Source organism: Zeugodacus cucurbitae, chromosome 5 (assembly GCF_028554725.1).
Source record: "Zeugodacus cucurbitae isolate PBARC_wt_2022May chromosome 5, idZeuCucr1.2, whole genome shotgun sequence".
In the NCBI taxonomy this organism is placed as follows: Eukaryota; Metazoa; Arthropoda; class Insecta; order Diptera; family Tephritidae; genus Zeugodacus; species Zeugodacus cucurbitae.
Genome location: NC_071670.1, coordinates 39,773,325 through 39,787,233, shown reverse-complemented (window position 1 = coordinate 39,787,233; position 13,909 = coordinate 39,773,325). Strand labels below are relative to the sequence as shown.

The window sequence follows — 13,909 nt, the reverse complement described above, 5'->3', positions numbered from 1 at the left end:
ATAATTTTTACGTTATATCTCGGTTCATTCCGAGATCTTACAATTTATCCATGAAGCTATTGATCATTCATTAAGTAATTTTGTTTGATGATAACAGCTGATATTATTGATTTTTTTCGCAACCAACTTCACATTTACTCGCTTTACCGTTATATATTTTAACAGCTGATATTGCGAGGCCTTTTTGTAAAATTTTTTGTAGAATTTTCTAGAATAGTTTTTACTTGGTGCCTTATCGAAGATCGAAACATATGAAACGCCTAGGATTAATTTCGAAGCTTGACGTATGAATTTCTCATGTTCTTACAAAACGAAATTTGCTTCGTCGCATTAACTCATGTGGCGCTTACCAAACGTCAAAGAAGTGATCCCTTAAATAAAATTTGACAAAACCACGATTAATTCTGAAGTATATTGTGATCCGCTGGACAAATTGAGTGGTGCAGTCAAACAGAAAAATCCCGAATTGATCAATAGAAAATATGTAGTGTTCCATCAGTATAATGCCAGACCTCATACTTTTAAGTTCGATGACTCGCCATCATATTCCCCGCACTTGGCACCTTCGGACTATTACTTGTTCCGTTCTCTGCAAAATACTTTGGATTATAGAACCTTTATCTCAAATCAGGACGTCAAAAAACACTTGAACCAGTTCTTTACCTGCAAGGATCAAACATTTTATGAGTGTGGAATCAATATCTTGCCCAAGTAAAAGTAAAAGGCAAAATGTAAATGGTATTTGATAAAAATGGAGAAGGATTTCAACATTCGAGCACATTTATTTTCCGTATGGTGCTTAAACAACAGAATCAGCAATGTCAGTGATGCCACTCGAAATTCGGCCTCTACCAAGATCTATGGAATGACAATTTAGTTTAGATTTATTTCCGACCTACATAGATATCTTCCGACTCCTATTAGGACAATTCGTTTGATGTTCTCCCCCTTTTTCCTTGGGTTTAGTTCTGATAATACGTTTCCCCGACTGTCGGATATATATAAGCGGAAAGGATTTTTCGTATTTTTTTCGAATTTTTCCGTCGTAAGATTGTTCTTCTTCTTCTTGACTGGCGTAGACACCGCTTACGCGGTTATAGCCGAGTCCAAAACAGTGCGCCACGTATCCCTCCTTCTGGCAGTTTGGCGCCAATTGGTTATTCCAAGCGAAGCCAGGTCCCTCTCCACCTGGTCCTTCCATCGGAGTGGAGGTCTCCCTCTTCCTCTGCTTCCACCAGCGGGTACTGCATCGAATACTTTCAGAGCTGGAGCACCTTCATCCATTCGAACAACATATCCTAGCCAGCGTAGCCGCTGTTTTTTTATTCGCTGGACTATGTCTATGTCGTCGAATAACACATACAGCTCATCGTTCCATCGTCTGCGGTATTCGCCTTTCTCTCGAAAACTCCTACTGCCGTCTCATCGGATGTTGACATCGTCCACGCTTCTGCACCGTAAAGTAGGATGGGAATGATGAGAGACTTGTAGAGTTTGGTTTTTGTTCGTAGAGAGAGAACTTTACTTTTCAATTGCCTACTTAGTCCATAGTAGCACCTGTTGGCAAGAGTGATTCTGCGTTGGATTTCCAGGCTGACATTGTTATTGCTGTTAATGCTGGTTCCCAGGTGGACGAAATTATCTACAACTTCAAAGTTATGACTGTCAACAGTGACGTGGGAGCCAAGACGCGAATGCGCTGACTGTTTGTTTGACGACAGGAGATATTTCGTTTTGTCCTCGTTCACCACCAGACCCATACGCTTCGCTTCCTTATCCAGTCTGGAGAAAGCAGAACTAACGGCGCGGGTGTTGTTTCCAATGATATCGATATCATCGGCGTACGCCAGTAGCTGTACACTCTTATAGAAGATTGTACCTTCTCTGTTTAGCTCTGCAGCTCGTATTATTTTCTCCAGCATCAGGTTAAAGAAATCACACGAGAGTGAGTCACCTTGTCTGAAACCTCGTCTGGTATCGAACGGCTCGGAGAGGTCCTTCCCGATCCTGACGGAGCTTTTGGTATTGCTCAACATCAGCTTACACAGCCGTATTAGTTTTGCGGGGATACCAAATTCAAACATCGCGGCATAAAGGCAGCTCCTTTTCGTGCTGTCGAAAGCAGCTTTAAAGTCGACAAGAGAAGGAGATCCTATTTTCACGGGTCTTCTCCAAAATTTGGCGCATGGTGAATATCTGGTCTGTTGTTGATTTTCCAGGTCTAAAGCCACACTGATAAGGTCCAATCAGTTTGTTGATGGTGGGTTTTAGTCTTTCACACAATACGCTCGACAGAACCTTATACGCGATGTTAAGGAGGCTTATCCCACGGTAGTTGGCGCAAATTGTAGGGTCTCCCTTTTTGTGTATTGGGCAGAGTACACTGAGATTCCAATCGTCAGGCATGCTTTCTTCCGACCATATTCTGCAAAGAAGCTGATGCAAGCACCTTATCAGCTCTTCGCCGCCGTATTTGAATAGTTCGGCCGGTAATCCATCGGCACCCGCCGCCTTATTGTTCTTCAAGCGGGTAATTGCTATTCGAATTTCTTCACGGTCGGGCAATGGAACATCTGCTCCATCGTCGTCGATTGGGGAATCGGGTTCGCCATCTCCTGGTGTTGCACTTTCACTGCCATTCAGCAGGCTGGAGAAGTTCTAAGATTGTTACTTAGAATTATTTCCAGCATGTTTTTGCTGCAACAACAGCATTAAGCAATCTTTACTCATGCAGATTAGACAAAAGCTTCATATTGCCTTTCAGTTTAAGAGAAAATAAATTGGTAACTACTTAGTAAAGGCAATCAATAACATCTGGTATCGTTAAGACCAGACCAGACCAACCTAACCATCAAAAACATCAATTTCTTAAATTTTCATTATACGTAAGCTAAATATGGCTCCCTCTACATCTCCATTTCTTTTTTCCTGCTCCTAATTTACTCACTGCACTCTCAAATTGGTTGTTTAGTTACCTTGTCTTCTTATTGCTCACCCTTTGATGTCTTCATTCTTTCTTTCATATTTTGATTAAAGATTTCAATTTGTTTGCTACTTCTTTCATTATCATACCTGTAGTGTTACAACAACGGAATTCGAATGAGGGCTGCAGGGGCGTTTTGTTCATAAAGCATAGTCATTTCATTTTAATTTTCCTTAGCCTGCTTATTGTTTTCTACTTCATGTATACGCTCCGCACCAACAGCTTTCCTTTAAATACTGCTCATTTTCATGCATCGTTCTTGTTGTTGGCTCCTTTTAATGACCCAAATTGTTTTTTATCATTTACTCTTTTGGCTCATTCCTCAGCAGCCGCTCACTCCCTTCGCTGTTACCGCCGATTGCGCTCTTATTTCTAGTCTCACTCCATTTGTATTGTTCACTTGCTTTTTGCTGTAATTGTTGTTCTAATTGTTCTCTTGCTGTGTGTCTTATGTGTTGCTCACCGAGTCGTGCCAAATATGCGTGTAATTAACAAAGTGAGCGCAAGTCGTTCGCATAAAAACCCCACCTAACCGTACCGCCCAGCCACCTAACAACGCATGAAATATGCAGGAAGGCTACAAAACACACCTTGAAAACGCACACATACGTGCATACACAAACAAACAAATAATCATTTGCACATCAACACGAAAGCACACTACACACCCCCACACTTGTGAAAAACCCTCTGCCAGTTTGTTGTTGTATTTCGAAATGATTGTCTGCTCACCTACAGACACATTTTCCATTGTTTAAACTGTGCTCAGAAAAGTTGGACTAATGTATGCATGTGTGTGTGTGTCGGAGAAAAATAAATATAAAATCGCACATATTTGTTTGGTAAATGAAAGCATATTAACACGTTTTGTTTTGCATAACGGCACATTAACATACTGACACGGTGGCAAAGTTTAGAAAACAGTGGTTGTGATCTGAGTAAATCCGGTGTAAATTGAGAAATATGTAAAGAGTTTATTAATAGGGACGCTACAAAAGTAGACCGATAGGGAAAGCAAAGGACGCCATATTTTTTCCGCTCTATTGATATTTCTCCTCAGTAAGGTTCATCCATCCAACAACGAGTCGAAATTATTAAAATTTACTACCGAAGTCAGCTAGTGGTCTCAACATTAAGAGCGCTACGTCTAATTTAATCAGATTCCTGTCAGATCAACAATTGAGCGTCTAATGGAAAAATTTGAATCCACAGGCACAGTACAAAATGTTCCCGTGCCAGTGAGACAAATAAGTGCTCTTAGTTTCGAGAATATTGTTCCCACTAGCGCAACAATTGAGGAAGACCCTAATCAGTCTCTCACACGTTATTCTCAAGCCTTGGACCTCTCTGTGACGTCGTTGTGGCAAATTTTGCGAAAAGATCTTGGCCTACATCCTTACAAGATCAAATTGACACAAAAACTAAAGCCGCTTGACCAGCAGAATCGTCGTATGTTCGTGAATTGGGCTGAGCAACAACTTGATAAAGATCCGGATTTTCAACGAAAAAGTTAAGCATGAGGCTCATTTCTGGCTAAATGTCTTCGCCAATAAGCAAAATATCCCTTATTGGTCAGTCAGCAATCCGCACGTACTCCATGAGTCACCATTGCTTCCCGAAACCTTACGATTTGGTGCGGGTTATGGGCCGGTGGCGTCATCGGGCCCTACTTCTTCCGTGATGATCAAGACCTGCACGTTACAGTGAATGATAACCGAATATGTTTGGCCCGAATCGGATGATATGGACTTGGACAATATATGGTTCCAACCGGCCGGCGCCACAAGCGACACAGCGAATGTCACAATCGATTTATTGAAATCCATGTTTGGTGAACTTGTTATCTCACGAAATGTCTCAGTCAATTGGCCGCCACGGTCGTGCGATTTGATGTCGTTAGACTATTTTCTGTGGGGCTAAGTCAAGTCTATGGTCCATGCCAACAAGCCAGTGACAATTGATGAACTTCGTACAAATATCGAAAGTGAACCAGTATCTGCAGATTTATGCTTGAAAACCGTCGAAAATTGGGTTCGGCGTCTGAATTTCTGTAAACTTGCCCATGGTGGCCATGCAAACAAAATCGAGTTCCGTAATGACATCGGATGTACTTTCACAGGAGTAATAAATTTCATTGATATTCCAAACCGTTTTTGGTTTTATATCAGAATATAATCAGAGCATAGAGAGCTTCCATCTCATATTTCAAAAACAGAGGGTCTACAGTAACCTACACTTAGACCCATTATTTTTTAAAAATTTAATTTTTGATTAACCCGAGTTCGCTGTGGTCATACGCTAAAGGCCAAAAATGGCTCTCAAAAATGTGTAGCTGAGCTCCCAAAACTGAGAAGATACATACATCTGAATGCAATTTAGTCAAAGAACTCCTTATTGAATTCCATAATATGCGTGAAAGTCCTAATGTGATCTTTTCTAATTCAGATTCTTGGACGATAGCCCGAAACCATCCCACTATACGGTTAGTTACATATTCGATTCAGTGTTACTCCGAACCCAAAAAATTTCCTTAGGTTTGGTGGAATATTTAACGGAAGTATCGGTATCTCGTCTTTGATTGGGACTATTAATGGCTTGATTATACTGCGCTTGAGGAAAGGAGATAGTTTCTGGTCTTGTCTTGTGATAACTGTCACAATATTCACAATTGGTTGATGTTTGATAAAAATACTTCCAACTGTGGCGGTTTCTTTAGACATATACATTAAAAATTAAAGCTGAAACCTTGTGTATCATTCGAATTTAAATTTTGTTCAGGCCGAGTGTAGCATGAAGCATTCACAACTTTTAAACATTTTAAGATATTTTTTCCATCATCTGTCCCACTGTTGCCAAGGCAAACGGCATATTTAATCACTCTTTCTTTGTTTAATTTTCTTTTCTACTCTTTATGGATGTTTTTAATATTTGACGCATCATTATTTTTGTGTTAACCAAACAAACTCATCCATATACATATACATATAAATACTCAAGTATTCATAAGTTTGTAATACATATACGTACTTGTACACCTATAACAGGAGTGCAAAGCGGCACTGGCTGGCGCCAAATTGTATTTCAGGTGACGTTTAAAAATTACTTTTCACCAAAAAGACAGAAAAGGGTTAGCCAGACAGACAGTCGTTGTATGCAAAAGTACCATGTTGTGCTATTTATAAAATTTATTTTTTGTGAAAACCAAATATGAAGACAATGATTGAGTAAACACGGTTGCTATTTTGCTTCATAGCTTGTTTAGTCCATTACAGCGTGAAAAGTGAGTTTTGTTCGACATATGAATGTATGTCTAAGTGGTCTAACACCAAAGTTTATTAAACTGTAATTATGTATTTAGTTGTTACTAAAATTGGTCAGATGAATAACGAAAAATGTAACAGTTTTTAAATTCGAAAGCGTAATAAGAGGAAGGAGTCATTTTATTCTAAGCTCTAAAGTGTTTCTGAGACCTTAAGCTTTCAGCGACACCAAATGGACATCTTTGTATTAATTTTTATACCAGTCTGGCAAGTGATTTACTGAATGCTATTTTCAGTCCAATTATTTCTGTTGGGAAAGAAAAGGTTGAATCCATCCATACTGAACCGAACTGAACTGAGTCTTGACCGGATTTCTTTTGGAACAGGTCCTTACATGACTTAAATGTTGATTGATTGAATCTGGGGAATCTCTTTCAAGATCTAAGATGTCATTTTAATCCGTCCAACATTCATGAGGTGATATTTTAGCGTCTTTAAATGAGCATCAACAAATGACGATCCAGTCCTAGATACATAGTTCGAAATATTTCTTTGTGTAGGATTTGAACGCTATGATAATTTAACAGAGACTTTAATAGAATCAAAAGAATGTAGAAATGATGAGACGCCTGAATATTTTCTTTTCGAATGTCCACCCTTCACCGTTCAGTCGGTAAAGAGGGGATACTTTCCACGGCTCCCATCTTAAGGGAAATTGGGCAGCTGGGATAAAAATAACTTAGAAGTTTTGTCAAATCGATCATTGATTTAGATGATGTTTATTAGGGTATCTATGGTGAGCACCATGGTCCTAATGATGTCCGACGTGCGTCCGATTGTGGTCAGGCTCGCTTTGCCTCCCTTTTCAAACAACCAAACTAATTCGTTGGATAAACTCAATTTGGTTTTATTCGTTGTTCCAGGAGAATCTAAGAAGACCGTGATATCCATATTATTTTTGGGATCTAAGAATATCCATAATAATTTAGATAGTTATTCCTTGAAACATTTTAACCCTCTTGTAAGGTCTCTTATTCGTACTTTATGAAATATTTTCTCAAATAGATTCTTATGTGAGAGTTTGTGAGTTAAATTAATTTAAGCTGGAACAAAATATTTCGATAAGCCAGTCTTGTTGCTTCAAACTTCTGGTCGATAGTAGTCAGACTGTACCCTATGTAAGAGCTTTTGTATTAAATTAAGTAATATCCAAACAAAATTGTTCTCTGGTGCATTTTAACCATTAAGTAAGCTATCAAATTAATTTTAAATAATTCATTAGGAGCCTTTCTGTTATAAATAATTGTTTAAGAAGATTTTCAGTAAAAAAATCTCGATATTATCTTAGGCTTAACCCATACCGGATTAGTCAAAAACGTCTCTGATTAATAAGACACAAAGACGTATTTTGCTCTAACCCACATCTAGCGAACACGCGTTGTTGTCTCGTCTTGTTTAGTGTGGGTTGTCACATATGAAGCTATGGTATGTTGTAGTATCAGACAAGAAAAGACGTCTTGACTAAGCCGGTGTGGGTTGAGCCTTAACCCTCTAATGTTTTCTCTCAATTTAGTTTCAAACTGTTGATAAACACTTGGCAGTATAAGATCTTTCGAGTTAAACTCGATTATGTCTAAAGACAAAATAGTTTTCAGGACTATTATAACCTTTAACCTTACAAACTAATGAATTTTAATTTAACCAAAAAAAGGGTCCTTTTTGTCAGTAATTTTTACTTCATCAAGCTATGGTCAAGGGGTTATCTTATTTCAGCTTTTCTTTTGACGGGCTACTCAAGTGTTAAAGGTCATTCTTTAGATTATTAGATATCATTAAAATGGTGTAAGGCTCCGATCTTTTCAAACGAATCAGCAGTTTTGACGCTCTCCAGCAATGTATCCGCTGCTATTTCAGTAACGTTGGGTTTCCAAAGCCTTGTGTAAGTCACCAAAGTGTTAAGAAAATAAAAATAAAATTAATTCAGAGCTGTCAAGTTGCTCCTGGTGTTTATACGGTTGTTGCGCCTTCACTTGCTTGCGCTGTAAGTTAGTTTCACTTTGTTGTTGCGCTTAATATAACTGTTATCATTGCTGATGATGCTGCTGCTGTTGCTGTCGCTTGTGCCATAATGTGCTGTCTGTTTTGTATTATGGTTGTTGTTGACATTTTTATTATCCTTTCACATTTGGCGCCGCCATGCGCTGCAATGATTTTAATTCTCCTGCAAAACCACGTTGCGCATTTCGCACGCCTAACCTATTTGCTGGCGCTGACGCTTGCCGCTGCCGCCTGTCATTGCCATTTGCCAACACAAACTAGTCAGCTTGCCGCCACAGCGCTCGCATTGCTTTCTCATTACATCTCTCCATTGGCAACAATGGCACTGTGTGTGTTTTTGCACTTTCGTCTATTGCTTTGCCTTCTCATTTATGCGCTCGGCACTGCGGGCGATTTTTCGGTGTGTATGTGTGCGCAACGTCAGAAGTCAAGCTGGCAAATGTGCCGGCGAAGAATTGCATTCACAGATCTTTTATTTACTTTCTTCAACATGTTCATTCGCTCTCTTTTTTTGTTCCCTACCAACATTGTCCTCTTTTTGTTGTGTTGGCGTGTCTTTTCGTCCCTTTGCTTTTAATTTCTGTTTATCCTTTCGCTGTCGGTGATTCGTACATCTTCTTTATTAAAAACTTGTGCGCAAATCCTTACGAAAATCATCGCTGACGCTAGTTGTGCTTGCAATTGTGAAAAATGCTTCTCCGAATGTGTCTGTGTGTTAAGTCCTGCCAAGCGCAAGACTTGACAGCTGAACGCAAGAAAAACAGAATTTTTAGTTAAAAATTCTTTAAGGCGTTTGTCAAAGCCAAAGGCGCATATGACTACACACACACATATATATTCGCACAGTCATAAGTCGCTAAATGAATGAGTTGTCAGTCGCCCTGTCTTCTCGGCTGGAGACGACGGCGGCTGTGCTGAGCTTAACAATCGAGTTTCAACACAAAAATCCGTACAGTCGCAAATCCTTTTAGCCTCATCAACATTTGTTTTTTTTTTGTTAGAGGCTCCCCCAGCTGGCGCCGGGTGTCGCGCTGCACATGTGCCGCTGCATGTTGCAAGCGCGTGTGCCGCAAGGGTGAATGCAAACAACAAAGTTTCGTGCAAATAATTCTGTTGAATTTGTTGTTAAACTTTAAAGTATTTTTGGGTTTTATTTAAGAAACTAGTTAAAATATTTGCTGTTGTTTTTGGGTGCGGTAGAAGTTACAGAGTTTTCTTAGTTGTAGTTGACATTTTCGAAATTTCATTTCGTGAAACTAAATATTTCAGTTTAACATTTTTTACTGCATTTATGCCTGTAAGGTTTTCTTGGCGTTGAAATGTTGCTTGTAGTGAAATAAAAAGTTGTCAGCGATAGTCCCAAAATATCATATTTTTCGAAACTTAGCGGTGAGGTAGGTAGGTGGGAGTGCAATTATCGGGCTCAATTAGCATTACCAGTGTCATTATGATGCAGACATTTATAATACTGCTATATCGTTTCATATTTTCGTTGAAATCATTTTGCGCTTTCGATGAACCTATTTATGTCCGTTATGCTTTTAATAGCATCCATTTAATATTTCATGTCTGATGGATTCAAATGTTCTGTGTCGGAACTTCGGGGCTGGACATTAACAAATCTCTAGAGAATTTGTCTTCCGGCGATCTCAATGCCTTCTTGCAGTTATGGTGTATGTTGGAATTAGTCATGGGCAGGAATTAGACAGGAGTGTAGCCTGGCTATCTGTGTATATTTTGCTTTATGCTTTATTTTTGCTCGTAGTTATTCAATAGAGCTTCACAGGCATTCTCTATGACCGCTTCGAAGATGCTAGCCGAGTTCGGTAGATAGATAGCGAGGGAAATGTTATGATCATCGGAATATAGCCCCGTGGCTACTCTGCAGTCCATTTTGGACCCGTCGGTATAGACTGAGATGGAAGATACCCTATTATACCTCTTCCCCATTCCCGTCGAGAGGAGATCTTCATCTGGAAGTGCCTATTGTAATCCGACTTTGGAATCGGAAGCTAAGAGCCTATAGACTAGTAGGTTAGGGAGTAATAGTTCTATGGAGTGTAGTTAATATTTTGTCATAGCACTAGTAGAAGTGCAAAAGTAACAGCGGCATTAAGCTCTCCACCAAGCAGATGTAGAAAACCCGCGCGACTAAAAAATGGGAAAAATTTCCCAAAGCCAATTATGGCGCAAGTTAACGAAATTAATACAAAAATGATTAAATGAAGATGCAGAGCTGTTCCAAGCTCTATCATACTACTCGGTCTCTTGTTTTGTTTGACTGTTTGTGGTTGCGGGCGCTTCTGTGAATTTTAGAGCTATTAAATAAAAGAAACGAAATCGGTCGATAACTAAACTCTTGCTTTTGAAAGGAATTTTCGCAGTGAAATCAAAAGGTTATGAATGTTAGATATGGTGACTATTCTCCTCCGATAAAATGCCGGTTTTTCAACAGCCCCTTCTAGACATCACAAATAATTTCGTAATAGAAGTCCAAGATCTCGCATTAGCAGACCACTGATCGAAAGTGTGCGAAAAATATAATGGATCATATCCAGTACGACATATAGGTCAGAAGAAAGCTTTCGTTAAGAAGGATGTATTTTTTCCATAATCTGCAGAGCAAGCTAAACCGTGATGCTTCTTCATAGCAGTGTTTGACTTCTTGTTTAAGTGCAATCGGAAGTAGTTCCTAAATCGTTGACAGCCGTAACCTTCAAGGTAACATAGATTCACTGGTGCACACTAGCAACGAGTGAACAGTAAGCTGATCCGAAGAAGAAGAAAGACTGTCGTATCGACCGGAAAGGTTATGGCTACCGCTTGTACGGATATGTATCGATTATCTGAAGGAGATCCAAAATGTCTCAAGGTTCAACTAGTACTACGCCTAATTATACAAAAAACCCTTTTTTATGAAGAAAAAAGTACTTTTCCAAAACAACGCTCCAGCTCACACCTTCGCCAACGCCACCCCGGAATTCATCGAACTAGACCGGACTGAAATGTTCCCATCGACTCCATTCTCCCGATTTGGCTTCGTGATATTTCTTTAAATTTTCCAAACTTGCTTTTCGCTAGCCAGAAATTTGTAACGAATGAGGAGATTACGTCGCCAGGGAAGTTTCCAGAAAATGTATTTTTTATAGGCGCTAAAGAAATCGGATCTTAGCTGGAGCAAATGTATGGAACTAAGAAGAGGATAGGAATAATAGAAGAGGAAGTTTTTTGTACATATCTCGTTAGCTACTAAAGCTATATCAACCAAACTTTCTAGAGTCGTTTCTTTTAGATACTACCTTAAACAGTCCAAAAATAGAGGAAATCGGATAATAAACACGCCTACTTCCCATACAAAGGTTATGTTGAAAACGACTAAACAGGCTTTAATTCAGTAAGAGAAAACACTAGAAACTTTAAATTTCATTATAAAGAAGGTACAGAAGGGCTCCACCCAAATTGCATTCCAATTGCAATTGCAATTAGCACAAGATCTCTTACGCACTTATAAACGTAATATAACGGATACTTATAATTATACCTTCCACGTGTGTGTATCTGCATTCAAGAAATGTGGCAACATTTGCAACTTTTGATTAATACTTTCCACATATTTTCACAAATACAACAAATACAAAGAACCGATGTGGCGCATGTATTTCCAAGCAGTTAAAGGAACATGCTTACATACATACTTACATTCATTTATAAATTGGTGCGTTAAGTTGAAAAATGCGTGTCTGTTGCGATTTAGCTGCTTGAATGGCGAACAAAAGCGGAAGGTTTAGGCGTGATTAACCGTACGTGAGTGCGCACAAACACATATACTCAAGCACAAAAACACATAGAGATGCACTTAAACTTAAAATGCGTATGTGCGGCTCGATAAAGAATTCGTAATTTTTACATACATACATACATACTCACACACAAGTGAGTGTGTGTATGCTATACTAAGCATGCATGTGTCTGTGCGCCTGGTTTGCCTTGGCTCGCTTGCTCGGGCGCTGTGTTGAAATGCGTTACAAATATTGTGGTAATGAAGGCAAATACATCGTTAAAAATGCATATGCACCACAGCAACAAACACACACACACACATATATAAACACAAATTCAAATTCATACGAAATAAATGCATGTATGTGTGTGTGTGTCTGCGCTAAAATAAAGCTGAAAAAGCTGCCTCGCATTCAATGCACGTGTGAAATCAAGTATGCACTGGTGCAATAGAAGCGGGAGCCAGCGGTTTGGTGGGGTGTGGTGAGTTGCAGCAGCGCTTTGTATGTGTATGCGATCGTGCTGCCAAATAATTTAAAATTCTAAATGCGCATGCAAACGCATACGCCGCAAAACGTAGAGAAAGAAAGAAGCGAGCTTGTAGGCGCACAAACACACATACTCACACAAATAAAGAAAAACAAATACAAACACATATGCTTTCCACATGCATACATACATACATATATGGCAAATACACATGCACAATTATGAATAGTAAATGCGGCAGCGGCTTGCGTATGGCCTGGAAACCTTGACGTAGTGCGCTTGCTGGCCCAGCGTTAGCGGTAGGAGAGTGGAGCGCTGTAACGCTGCAGCGCCAACAAGCGTAAAGGCACGATTATTGCAAGCATATGTTCAGCTGCACTCCACACTAACCTCACTTCCTCCCCACCAAAAAGCTTGCGGTTATTCGCATACAAAACAAAAAAAAAACTTTCTCAAGGTGATTGAAGTGGAAGGCGAAATGTGAGAACACGAATGTAATGAACCGCAAACGTAGCGCGAAGAAAATCACTTTCATGCATAGCTATGCACGAATGAGTGTGCGTTAAATATTCAGTCAGCGCTTACATGTGTATGTATATAAACTTATAGCCCGTTATTCCGTTATTGCATTTCTCAACAAGCTGCATGCTACATACATATATGGCCACGTTGCATGCCACTACAAAGTGGCAGTGATTTTTCATATTATAACTCATAAATAGCATTTAATACATACAGACTTACTTGTTACTTACCATTCTGGCATTTTTTTCCATCCAGCGAAATGAACTAGTTATACAATAACTTACCTTGTAACTAGTCTAATACCAATATAAAATCCAATATAAACATGTAAGGAAAAGCTAAGTTCGGGTCCAACCGAACATTTTATACTCTCGAAATTTATTGCTATATTTTTATTAAGAAAACACACAATTTGACCCATATATTCGGCATAAATATATTTCACATATTAACCGATTTATATGCTATTAAGCTCATCGTATTTTTGAAAATCCTGTAATTAGGTATTCTCATATATTCATATATAAGGGAAGTTATGACCCGATTTTAACATTTTCTGGTACAGAGACACAGTATTAGAAGAAAAATATTTCCTCTGAATTAAATTAAGATAACTGAGAGATTTACCGAAATTTTCGGTGAAAAGTTATCATGGGGCACTGAGTTCTTCATATTCGATATCCGGGGCATTGAAAAGTTATAGTCCGATTTCGACAATTTTTTCACAAGTGATGCCACAGATCATATACAGTATTTGTGTAAAGTTTTATTTCGCTATCTTCATTGGTTTCTTATGTATATATTAGAAAGTGAA

General features: G+C 39.0%; 1 protein-coding gene across 1 annotated transcript in view; it reads left to right on the top strand.

The window, feature by feature from the left end:
* Window positions 1–13,909, top strand: part of LOC105215508 (uncharacterized) — a 360,283-nt gene that overhangs the window by 106,549 nt on the left and 239,825 nt on the right. The gene's annotated exons all lie outside the window — the stretch shown is intronic.